The following is a 13,622-nucleotide window of genomic DNA, read 5'->3' as shown; positions in this document are numbered from 1 at the left end:
GAAATAATGCCGTGGAGCCTCCAAAGTCTAAATCCTTCCAAATTCTGGACCAACATTTTGCCCAAAGTGCATTAAAAGTAAGCCACTTCAAAACATCCGCATGTTGTAATGACATCGAAACAGTTTTTTTTTTGCATTTGCCATGTCGCCAACCACACAAACATCCATTTCTTCCAGCACTTGTTACGATTTTAAAGAGTAAGTAGAGTAAAAAAAAAATCATTATAATAATACACCCCCCCCCATTATTCTAAACAAGATAATCTGATTGATATTGCATTCATGGAATTGTTTAATACATCTCTGGGAACTACCATTTTGCCTTGTACTGACACTTGCTGTTGACTGAAAAATGAGATCACAGTGCAAAGCTTGCAAACTTCACATGACCAAACCCAAAAAATAGGTGTGTGGTGACGATTGCAACATGAGTTCTTTGGCATCATTTTCAGGCAACAGCAAAGCAAATGGCAGCACCCTGAGATGGGTGAAAATGGGTGAATTTTACTGCTTAATTCATATTCCACAAACCTAATGATCAGAAGACCGTGTTTCGACTAGTTGAGTGCCATAGAACATATTATTGTATATTTTTTTGACTTGAATGATGGGTGTTTATAAATGCTCAGGTGGTGCCTTTTAGACTGATTTCTTTAACATTTTGATAGTGCTTGTTTTTGGCTTTGGGTCTCATCTATGAAAACTTTGCTGTAAACATGGAGGACTCTATTTTCGTTGGAAGCGCAAAGCGCAGTCTTATTTTTGTGCATGTGTGGAGCTTTCTTTCTTTTGGTATTTTGATGGTATTTGCCCCGGTAAAAATGGGCTTAATAATTATCATAATTTATATGATCATGGTAACATTTGTTCAGTGAATTGATTTCTGAGGGATTGTGCCTAGTTGGTGTCATATTCTGAATGAAATATCATGAGGTCCCCCATGCACGTTTGTAGAATGCTCAAGCTGTCTTCTTGGGCCTTGATTAAATGCACCAAATCACGTCACACTACATCTTTTAGCCAGTCTTAAATTTAGTCCAGTTTTTATCACCAAAAGGCAAGATGCGCTGGGGAGGCACTGCAGGAACACCAAGTGAGGCGTAGCTCGTCTACCAAATTCAAAAACATTCTGAACTAAAACATTGCTCGAGCACGAAAAGAACGATGCCCCGATATTTACACTAAGTGCCGAATACTTTCTGTCACCATTTTATCAGGTGCGGCAGGGGCAAGAATGATTTTTGCGCCAGCGCACCCAGACAGGCACCACACGGTCCCAAGCGCTACTAAACTTGTGCTTGCAAGAAAATAAAGTGGCACCCGTTTTTATGCTTTATATATAAATATATATATATATAAAATTAAGATGTTGCCCCCCCTATGACTAAACAACCTCTAATGTCTTTGGCCCACACTACGTGACAGTTGTTGGTGGTCCAGCCATCTGGTGACTATACCTCTGACCGCAAACGCTTGACACAGCTTGTGCAAGCCTCTCAAATGTTCTGCACGGCATTTCTTGGCTCGGCAGAACTTGGCCTGTTGACAAGACCTCGTGGTGACCCAATGAGCACTAATGGGCATATTTGAACTTCTCTGTGGATTTCCACATTTGGTTAATTGCGGCGGGCTGACAAAGTGATCTACGCGGAGCCCGTCGAACGGAGCGCAAAAAGCCTTTTTGTTATTTGCGGCTGTGGACTCTTGACTTTGCTTTCAGAATGATGTTTGACTTCAGACCCGGTATTAGAACGTAACGTGCTTCATGTTTGCAGCATCGGTGGTGTGAATAGTGTCAGCTGCTTGTTTGTTTTCGGTGTGAAAAAATATCTTGTTTATCCCAACTCTCTGAAGGCCACGTATCAATTTGATACCACCGTCTAAAGTTCATCAGGCCCTAACACCCTCGCAGCTCATGACTCTCACGCTCTCTGCTGCCTGGAAGCAACTTACCAGTTTAGAAAGCGTGACATTCAAAGTGAGAAAGGCTGTACGCATTATTAAATTGAATTTGCGTCCAATCTATATGCCAAACCCTGCCTTGGGTGTACATCTAAATGATCCGTGTGGGAATCGAAAGTCGTCGTAACACATAAAACGCTATGTAAATACTAGCCGTAACTTTATTGCTCTTTTAAGATCAAGTGCTGGCTCATATTCATCACCCGAGTGTTTTACAATGCAAGCTGTTTACAGTGCCTATTTGTATTCCTGCCGGACAAAACCCAGAAATAACAAACTGCGGTACATTTTCCTCATCTTCACCTCGAAGGCCACCTACCTGCTCACAGTCCTTGCTGCTTTCAGCTTCGCTGTTGTCTGCTAATTATTCAATGTAATAGATCCCCCCCCTCGATGGTGTGCAGTTCTGCGCTTGATGCTTCTCTTCCTGCTCACTGCTGCAAGCTCTTTACACCTTTTTTTTCTTTACTCCAGGAGACGTTGACTGAGATTGGGTGTATGACCATGCGGCGGGGAGGGAGGCCCCCGTGAAAGGGTGGGTCAAAAAGCAGGTTAAACACCTCTTATGGATTTGTTTGTCCTTAATGAAGGTGAAGCGATTGCTTACCAGGATGAAGTCTACTTTTGGACACTTTTTAAAGCATTTTAATGATCTTGATTTTTTACTTTGAAGAAGTCAAGATAACATTTTGGCTGTGGTTTTCTGTGAATTGTAGTGAACAAAAATTCAATTGCTGATGAGCTGTATTGCATTGTCTCAGATTTAATGGCCAATCAGCACTGTATCAGGAGCTTTCACGACAAAAATTACGTTTCCATTTCCAAAGCGACATCCACAGTATATGTGTTGCCTTAAAACATTATTTTCCATTGCAGCGAGTTGGTATGTGTGCAAGGATCTGTCGCCAGGCGTATGGGTGCGATGTGCAGACTGTATTTTGTTCTTGATTGTCCATTTCTGTCCTGTACATCCACTTTTCTCCACCGGGCGAGTAAACGCAACTATGGTTTCGTGCACCACCACATGCAACACTTGCACCATTCTCATGGAAAGACTCTCCCTGCTAGAGGGACGTGTCCGCCAGCTAGAGCAGAGTAATGTGGTAAGCGTAAACGTGGCGGACACGACTGTTAGCACGGGTTGTAGCCAACCTGCTAGTCTGGTTAGCATTGGCCGTAAACGGCTTGCTAATCGCGGTGAGCCTGTTAAGACACATAGCAGTTCCATTCCACCTCGGTCTCATGGCTCCCGCACCTTAGTGATAGGTGACTCCATTACCCGCAACATTAAGCTTGAAAATCCAGCCACAGTAATGTGTATTCCTGGGGCCAGAGCACCCGACATAGAAGCTAATCTTATGGAGCTAGCGCGCAAGACACCTATACACCAGCGCAGTGCAAACAACGCTAGCTATTCAGATATAGTGATACACGTTGGCTCCAATGACACTAGGATGAAGCAATCAGAGATCACAAAGAAAAACATAGCAAGGACTTGTGATCTCGCCAGAAAGATGAGTCGGCATCGAGTAATTGTCTCTGGCCCCTTGCCTGCGAGAGGCAATGATGAGAGGTTTAGTAGATTATTCTCGCTAAATAAGTGGCTGGCTAGTTTTTGTAGTGAGCAGGGACTGCAGTTTATAGATAACTGGCCTTCTTTCTGGGGCCGACCCGACCTGCTGAGGATGGACGGCCTTCACCCTAACTGGGAAGGCGCCATCACTCTTTCTAGAAACATAGATTATTGTTTGAGCCTTCCATGACTATTCATATTAGAGCAGGTCGGGCTGCAGGCGAATAGTGAGCCTGTAAGGAAGGGTATGGAGTCTGTAAGGCTAGAGCTAACTAGCGCTATGCTAGACTTAGACAACACACATAGCTTTTCTTCTAGATTTGAGCGCTACACACCATACGCTGGTAGATCTCATACTGATATAATTTCTACTGAGGTGGCAATACATGATGGGTTTAAGCATTCCTCCTCGGTCGGTTTTATTGACGACGAGCCGTTCTCTCAAAATAATAGCACTCGAAAGCTGGTAAATAACTATCGGATTCCGACCGTCAGAATTTCTCGCCGCGTTTATAGTCGCTCGAGGTACAATCCGGGACCTAGGCAAAGCAATCTCCTTAATATTATGACCAGGAGTCCTGTTGCGCGGAATAACTTAGATAGACCTATTTTACTGAAACTCGGTTTTTTAAATATTAGATCGCTTTCATCGAAAGCCTTGTTAGTTAATGACCTTATTAGAGACCATAATCTTAACATGATTGGTCTTTGCGAGACCTGGTTAAAACCAAATCAGTTTTTACCGCTAAATGAGGCTTCGCCTCCAAACTTCGTGAGCTCGCATGTTGCGCGCCCTCAAAAGAAAGGCGGGGGTGTAGCCCTCATTTCCGAATCTAACCTAAAACTTAGTCCTCGTTTTAGCAATTCCTTTAAAACATTTGAAGTTCTCATTATGCGATCCTCAGCCGAGCTGCCGTTTTATCTTGCCGTTCTTTATCGTCCACCTGGCTCTTACTCCGGCTTTTTAGATGAATTTTCTGAATTCGTAGCTGATTTAGTAACTCATGCGGATAATATACTTATCATGGGCGACTTCAACATTCATATGAATCTCCCGTCGGAACCACTTACGGTAGCGTTTCGGACAATCATTGATATGTTTGGTTTCACGCAAATAATAAATGAAGCAACGCATATAAATGGCAATACGCTAGATTTGGTATTAACCCGAGGCTTAGCATCTTCAAAAATAATTGTATTACCATATACCAGTGCTATATCTGACCATTACTTTATCAAATTTGAAGTCTTGGCTCACTGTCATCGTTCTGACCATAATCAAAATTATAGCAGCCGTAACATTAGCTCCTCAACCATCGTTGCGCTCTCTGAGCTACTCCCTTTAGCAACTGCTTCGTTTCCTAATTATATTGGTACGATTGATGATCTCACAAACAACTTTAATGTCGCTTTGTTAAATGCGCTTGACTCCGTCGCGCCTTTAAAAACTAAAACTCGTCCAAAGAGGCTTACTCCGTGGTTTACAGAGGAAACGCGCGTACTGAAACGATCTTGTAGGAGGCTTGAGCGCAAATGGCGTGCGACCAAACTTGAGGTCTTCCGTCAGGCATGGTGCGATAGTTTACTAATATACAAAGAAGCGCTTAATTTAGCCAAAACTAATTATTATTCTAGATTAATTGTCTTGCATAAAAACAATCCTAAATATTTATTTGATACCGTAGCAATGCTAACGCAACAGCGACCAACCTCGGATAGCTCTTCCTATTCAGCTCACGATTTTATGCAATTTTTTACTCAGAAGATAGAATGTATTCGTGATGAGATTAAAGACACTGTTCTTAAAATTCCGTCGAATTCCGCGATAAATGGTGTTAATAGGGACATTAGGGCTGATAACTGTCCGATAACCTTATGTCAATTTAAAAAAATATCTCTTGAGAGCCTAACAAAATTGGTTAGTGCGGCAAAACCGACAACTTGTGTGCTCGATCCGCTTCCTGGCAAACTAATTAAAGAACTGTTTACGACCCTAGGACCGTCTGTTTTAAATATAATTAATCTATCACTTACCACGGGTGTAGTACCAGCAGCTTTTAGGACCGCCGTTATCCGACCGTTACTTAAGCAACCAAACCTTGACCCAGAGAGTCTCATCAACTATAGGCCGGTTTCAAATCTTCCGTTTATTGCAAAAATTCTTGAAAAAGTCGTAGCGCAACAACTTAATGAATATATGACTGCTAATAATCAATTTGAACCTTTCCAATCGGGTTTTAGAGCCGACCACTCTACTGAGACGGTCCTTGCTAAAGTTACTAATGATCTTCTCATAGCTATGGACGCCGACACCTCATCAATATTACTCCTACTCGATCTTAGTGCCGCTTTTGATACCGTTGATCATAACATATTATTAAAACGCCTTGAAACGTGTGTTGGCATTTCAGGTTCAGCGCTTTCTTGGTTTAATTCGTATCTGTCGGAGAGGACGCACCGTGTAATTCATGGCAATACGACTTCGGATCTTTGTAAGATCATATGTGGAGTTCCGCAGGGATCGGTACTTGGACCTCTATTGTTTAGCATCTATATGCTACCGCTTGGTGATATTATACGGAAATATAACATTAGTTTTCACTGTTATGCTGATGATACGCAATTATACATGCCGTTGGATATAACGAATCCCCGCGACTGCTATAAATTAGAGGCGTGCCTTGCCGAAATTAAACAATGGATGTCTTTCAATTTTTTGCGTCTTAACTCAGATAAAACCGAGATGCTCATCATTGGACCAGCGCGTCATCGGTACCTTTTCAAAGACACCACTCTGAATATCGATAAATGTAATATTATCCAAAAGGATTCAACAAAAAATCTCGGTGTTATATTTGACGCAACTATGTCTTTTCAAATGCACATTAAAAATATTACTCGAACTGCGTTTTTTCATCTGCGTAACATTGCTAAAATTCGCCCAATTCTATCAACGTGTGACGCGGAAATCTTAATCCATGCGTTTGTTACGTCTCGCCTCGACTATTGTAACGCTTTGCTCTCGGGTCTCCCCATGTCGAGTATTAAAAGTCTGCAGTTAGTTCAAAATGCAGCAGCTAGACTCTTAACTAAGACGAGAAAGTTTGATCATATTACCCCGATATTAGCCAATTTGCATTGGCTTCCGGTCCACTTGAGATGTGATTTTAAAGTTCTGCTACTTACTTTTAAAATATTGCACGGCTTAGCACCTTCTTATCTCGTTGACCTCGTGGTACCATATGTTCCGTCCCGAAACCTTCGCTCACAAAATGCTGGTCTTTTAGTGATCCCGCCAGCCAAAAAGAAGTCCGCAGGTTCTAGAGCGTTCTCTATTCGGGCACCAATGCTTTGGAATGCACTTCCCTCAGATATTAGAGGCGCCACCTCAGTAGAAATGTTCAAAACACTATTAAAGACGCATTTATACTCTTGTGCATTTAGCTGAAATATTTGTTGGCCTGTTTACTGCCGCTTTTTTTTTCTTTTGTTTTCTTTTCTGCCCCCTTTTCCCCCGGCTGGGGGATTAGGTGACGGTGACCCACTAGGAAGTTTAAGGCATTGACCAACTGGGCATGCACCTGTTCCAGTGATGTCGTCTTCCTGCAGCGCGACATTTGATCAATTTATTTATATACTTTAGCATCTAATTTAATTATTTGTTGGCCTGTTTACTGCCGCTTCTTCTCTTTTCTGCCCCCTCCTTCCCCTGCTTGGGAATTAGGTGATGGGGACATGCTTTGAAGATTACGGCACTGACGAACCGGGAAGGGACCTGCTCTGCCGAAGTCGTCTTCATGCAGCGCCTTTTCTGATTTCCTTATATTTCAGCACTTCATTGAACTACTTGTTGGCCTGTTTGCTATTTCTGTTCTTTCTTTTCTGTTCCCAATTCCCCGAATTAGGTGATGGCGATTCACTTGGAAGTGGCTGTACTGAATTTACACCAACTGACCGGTACAAGATCGAAGGCTCATCTTCGGATATGCTGCCATGGATATTACGGCCCTGGATGAGGACCCACTCCACTGAAGTCATCTTCCTGCAGCACTTCATTCAATTGACTCTTATATTATCTCATCTATTATTGCATAGCATCATTGTATGTGTCAAATGTTGCCCAGTTGGCATCCATTGCAGCCTGGTCATCCTGGAAGGGGGATTCCCCCATCTGTGGTCCCTTCTCAAGGTTTCTCACTTTTCCCCTAATGAGGTTTTGTGAGTTTTTCCTTGCCCTCCTGGGGGTTAAGATCGGGGATGTCGATTGTGGCTATGTAAAGCCCTTTGAGACTGTCTGTGATTAAGGGCTATACAAATAAAATTGACTTGACTTGACTTGACTCAGTGTGTGGGACGTATTAAATATATACAAATACCCTTGTATCCTTTTTTGGATGGCTTGTTAATGTCCCCTCAGGAAGGTGGTTCATTCATCAGATTAATGATAATCCTCACAAAAACTCCAAGTATGCCTTTTCACTCACTTGTGCTTGGGGCCTAAACTTTTTTTTTTCCCCAAAGCACCATCATTGCAATCCTAATCCCTACCAACATCCTTCTTGCATTATATCTGGGGCATAGCGTACAGACCCTAATTTGAATAGATGCACGTGACGGTGGCCGTGTAAAATGATGGCGTTACTTTTATGAAGGGAGCTATGTTCAAATTATCTCAAAGGAAAACAACAGACCGTTCCAGAATTAAACTGGCATCACAGCTATACACCTGAAAATAAGGGTTCAACGCTTCATCGTCTTTTATTGCCAACTGCTAATCCATTCAGATCTCAAGCGTTGACGTGTAATATTTTTAGGATCCAGCATGCGGAAAGCTTCGCCAGGCATTGTCCGCAGATGCCTAAATCCTTATTGTTCCATGCGGCGCAGCTGTTGAGGTTTAATGCTACGGACATCTGAATTATGTTTGACAGCCAAGTGTGGCTATTAGTGAAAAAAAACTGTCACAAATAGTCCTACACGTGAGAAGATGGGTCTATTAAAGAATCATCCAGATTTATAGAAACCACCTCTTGCTAAATTCCCAACCTGGGTCCGGATTCTCCATTAGTCAGCCAGTATTCAAAATTAGCAGTTGGACAACAACTATCGGGCTAATACTTGCCACTCCTTCCCGTATTCTCCAGTGACTTCTTTGTTTTGGAGCCGAGTCACGAATGGGAGGGACAAATGCCTGCATAAAATTAGCTGGTTAGCTAACAGCTAACAGGCTCATATTTTCCTACTCTCACAATAACAGGAGGCCAACTCGCAACATTTTTAACCTGAATTTTAGCTAACCGTTATCAGGATCATACTAGCCTGTTGCCAACCTTCCTGATTTTCCCTAGAGACTCTGACATTTTGAAGTTAAATAGAGATAGACCTGGCTCCTTGAGAAAAAAGATGCTCAAAATTAATGGGTTGGCTAACAGGTGTCGGACTCAAAATTGCATAATTTTGAACCTAGATAAATCGGCCCGTGTCTTTAGTCAGTTTGCAAGTGCTTGCTCCCGTTCATCAATTTAAACTAACAGGCGCATACCTGCCAAGCTTCTTGATCTTCCTGGGAGACTTACCTATTTCAGAGCTCAGTTCAGAAGGACCATCCTTTTTCGGTTTGCGAGTGCCTGCTCGAAGTTAATGAGTTGGCGAATGGATAATTGGCTCATATTTACTTTTCCTAAGATTTTTGCCGGAGATTTGAATTATTTGGTAACAAGTTGAGTTGGAACTTTTCCTTATGTTGACCCACAAGCAGTGCTGCAACAGAGAATAAATTCATAATTTCATTGAACTATGTTCCTTTGCTTTCTCTCAATTTTTGGAGTTGCCACTTATTTAGATATAAATAAGTATGGTAATTTAATTGTAAACGCTACTACTGCATTCTGGGCTATAAGACAATTGGACAAGTTACGTAACCTAATACAGGAAGAGCGCACCACTCAAAAATTGTTTTATAGACATAGGTGTGTATACCGTACATCAACAGGCATCCACTTCAATGCGTTTTTTTTTTCTCTATTTGTGCCTTATCTCCCAACTGTGCCACTTGACAGCAAAACAAAACTGTCGCTTGATTTATATATGTGAATTCCAAACTATAAACTTTACATTCAGAATATATTTGACAGCCGGTGTACCTTTAATTACGACAAATGTAAATTCTAAAAAGTCATCCCTCCCATATGCTTTTTATCGCATACCGGCCTGCCAAAACTTTTCCTGCCCCTGACAGTAAAAGCAACAGTAAATCTTTCACACTTGAGCACATCATAGCTGCAGCAAAGGTGGCTTTGGGATTAACAAGCACTGTTACTGGGGATAGTGACTTGACAACAAGAAACAAAAATCAGTTCTTACACATTTGGCATTGGTTTGACTTTTCACATTTTACAGTCTATCTGATGCAGTAAAAAAAAATCCATTGTGGGGGCCCTCCCAATTGTAAGCGCTTAATGCTTAAGCATGCATACATTTTCACCAGCTGCTTATCTGGCTCGCCCGCATGGAAAGATGACCCCTCAGGCATGCGGGGCTTCATTGGCTGCTTTCAAGCACCCGTTACCCGATCAGCTCAGCGTCTGCATGGGATTGCGTTGGCGGAGGCCAGAATAAAAACAAGCACATCTGCATACATTTGTTTTGCTCAATCGATATTATTGGTTTGGTCTTGAATGCAGATGTATTCAACAGTAAAACATGACCAACAAAACCAGAGAACAACTGAAAATGAAAATCCTAACATTAGGAACAAACACTTTACATTAGGAAAGTAACCTCGAAACAATTGCTCCAAATGGGACCAACAAAGATTAAGAGCTGCGTAATGGTTATTTTATTATCTTTCCTGAAACAACAGTGCGCATCAGTTTTTTTCTTTTCTTTTTTTTTTTAGTCCCTAACTGAGAGCTACCCCATGTTTTTGTTTTTAGGATTCAGTAATTTTTGTCTGCCTCCACAAAAGAAATGAATATAAAGGGATATTTCAATGCAGTTAGTTATGCGCAGTGATCCCCTTGTTCTTTCCCGAAACGGTGCTAAACATCTCTTTAAAAGTGATTAAAGCTATTTCGTCATATCTGATTGGGTATTTTTCAGGTTACACTATGAATACTCGCTAGTTAAATTCAAAAGAGAGAAATTATTATTCAAAAGTGTAAAATTAGTTGTGCTGAACTTTTTATGTTGATTTTGATTACTGGCGGATTTTGTAGAATTTGTTACAGTTATTTTGTATTTCATTTTCTTTCTTGAATATTGTTTTATTAATATCTATTTTTATTAGAGCGGTCAAAATTAAAGCATTAATTCTGGAGAGTAATCTTTTTTTTAACTCAGTTCAATATTTTAACTCATTTAACTCTGTTTGATTTATATCAATTACACTTACATCGTTTAGAAAATAATTTGCATACTTTGCAAATATTGTACCATATTAGCTGTACATCTTTAGCACATCAACTCAGAACAAAACACCTTGCTCAAGTTATTACCACTGGGCCTTGCAAGCCAACAATGCTAGAATGTGGTGCTTGTGGGCAGTTTGAGAAATGTTTGCCTCTAAAGATGTGTCCGTTTACATCGTATTCAAGACTCATTAGAACAGTCTTTTTTAATTACATATACTTAATAATAGATGATTTTGCATTAATTCCAAGATATTATTGAAGTGAATATCTGTTACAAGCTTCACAATAAATAGGAGTTGAAAAATGTGATTGATCGCAACGAAGCATGGACATTTTTTGTGTTTAATTAGTTTAAAAATGTAATCACATGACAACACTAAAGTTGGAATTATAGTATTTTGATTGCCATTGTAGTTCTTTATTCTTACTGTATTTGTAATTTTACAGTATGTATGAAAACACGTTTTTCTTTTTTTATTTCCATTGTTAATTCCCAAAAAAAAATGAAAATGACAATCAAACAAACGGGACAATACATTGAATTAAACTCGGACATATAATATTTATTCATATTATTTTAATTGTATTTGGGTTTTTTTTGGAGGGGGGGCATTTATTTGAATATTTCCTTTCTTGTGTTTAATCCAATTGGAAGTCTTGCACAGTTTATTAATTTTCAACATAGATTTGTATGAAACGGTCCCATCTGGAAGTTCCCCCTTACCTTGATAGTTCATCTTGCTGACAGTCATTCGTCTTCATCTCAACTCGCCAGGTCCTTGTCAACACAACAGATGGATGTCGTTTTCACAGCCAACACAGAATCCTACACTGTATGTACAGTACATTCGTATACGCTTACATCACATTTCCAGGCTTTTTTTCCCCCTGCCAAAGTGTTTAGCTGGAATTATTTGACCAACTGATATCACACTTGACACTTTATCTCCTTGCTTTCTGCACATTTTCTCCACTCACTCTTGCTTTAGAGTTTATTTTTACAATTAATTAGAACATCCATAAATACCACTGCATTTTAATTGGTACACTTACGATTCTTGACTCTTTTTGCCTTGGCACTAAATTTAGCCTGTTTATTTGTTTTGCAATGCAAATGTCAAATCCTTAAGACATTTTTATCCACTTTGGAGAGATAAAGGCTTAAGAATCGTGGGAAGTAACATACAAATTGTCAATGCATTTGTCCAAGAGGCCAGTCTCATTTACTTCCAATGTTGCTCTATAGGCGCTTGTCCATGGCAAAAACTAAAAAAGCTATAAAACGAGGATTCTAAAACTTAATTCAAGCAAATCCCGTGAATAAAATAGTAAAATTTGACTTGGCAACATTTGTTGAAACCATTAAACATAGCCTGGCTGGCAAAGATCACCAATGTTTTAAAACAAATGTTTTTATATTAAATAGAATTACATTATTGAACTTATTAAACTTTAACTACTATTAAGTACAATAAATGCTCTTACACAAAAACTGCCCAGAAAGAAAAAATATCTTGGCAGAAGAAGAAAAAGCATATCAACAGCTGTTTTGATACAATTGGTTGAAAGAAGCACACACATCTGTCAGGAACTGCGCTTGAGTGCCAATTTTTTTTTCTTATTACAAGCATTTTACACGTCACACAATGGATAAATTATCATTATTAAAATGGAAGCATAAATATACAAATATTATTAAGCAGGGCTTAAACACTTACCGTAAAACTACAAAAAGATGACGGATTCGACATGCTGGGTTTCATTTCACAGGGGGTCACATCATGAAGTCTCACATGAGTGGATTGTGTTCCCTCGGCCTCACATCATTCCAGATGGGAGCAGCATGTTCCATGCGGCATCGCTGGGCCCCGCTGATAAGGCTGACCTCCCCTGTGATATGATATTAAAGCAGAAACTAGGATTTGTCCTACTATATGTGCGACCCGCATGGAAGCACACGTTACTCAGTAGGAGCGGGCTTTAGAGTTATTTCTTTTGTTGCTTCGGTAGAACCAGGGCCTAAACGGAATGGGAAAGATTCTCCAATTATCAAATTGACGCGCAGTAATGAATAACATTTTCTCGTTTAACCATTCACTTATTTTTTGGTGCTCTTTTTGAAACATTCTAAAAATCCACAAGATGCCGCCAAAGCCCTGTTTAAATAGGAAAGTAGTACAGTACAGTTATTGGTGTCTGTAGGGGAGGAGATAAATCTAGCCTGGGTTGTTCGTGATTATTACGGAGAGTCACTGCCACATGCATAGTTCCAATGCATATTTTCAAAACCAAATTAAACGCTCTTGTATCATTTCATACTTGTCGTACATGTTCCATAAAAAGAAATTAGTTCCAGATTATTTGATTTTGGGGGAAGACTCTCTGTAAATACTACAAACAACCCAGACTTAACATAGCTCCTCCCAACAAACTAAGCACAGTCGAGATCGACAGTATCATTTCAAAATACTTCCTTGACACCAATTGCTTTTTATCACAGGGCATTTTAGAAAGAGCGAAAAAACATGACTTGGACAATTTTTTTAGTGAATAGGGAGAGGTTCCACCAGAAAAGGTGACTGTTTTTTTTTTCCTCTTCCTGAACCAAACGTTTGTTTACCATGGCAAAAAAAACTCTTCAGTCCCCACATGATAAGCACCTAGGATAATCTTCT

General features: G+C 40.2%; 1 protein-coding gene across 1 annotated transcript in view; it reads right to left on the bottom strand.

The window, feature by feature from the left end:
• LOC148327707 (immunoglobulin-like and fibronectin type III domain-containing protein 1) overlaps positions 1–12,709 on the bottom strand; it is a 35,647-nt gene extending 22,938 nt beyond the window's left edge. Inside the window, exons 1-2 of the mRNA XM_088309991.1 lie at positions 12,666–12,709; positions 11,672–11,725 (exon numbers count right to left, since the gene is read on the bottom strand). The gene's annotated coding sequence lies outside the window, so the exon portion shown is untranslated. The remainder of the gene's footprint in view (positions 1–11,671; positions 11,726–12,665) is intronic.
• Between the last annotated feature and the right edge of the window lie 913 nt (positions 12,710–13,622).

Source organism: Idiotropiscis lumnitzeri, chromosome 11 (genome assembly GCF_059441095.1).
Source record: "Idiotropiscis lumnitzeri isolate Australia: NSW breed Sydney's pygmy pipehorse chromosome 11, RoL_Ilum_1.0, whole genome shotgun sequence".
In the NCBI taxonomy this organism is placed as follows: domain Eukaryota; kingdom Metazoa; phylum Chordata; class Actinopteri; order Syngnathiformes; family Syngnathidae; genus Idiotropiscis; species Idiotropiscis lumnitzeri.
The sequence above is the reverse complement of the archived record's forward strand: the minus strand, read 5'-3'. Positions and strand labels throughout refer to the sequence as shown.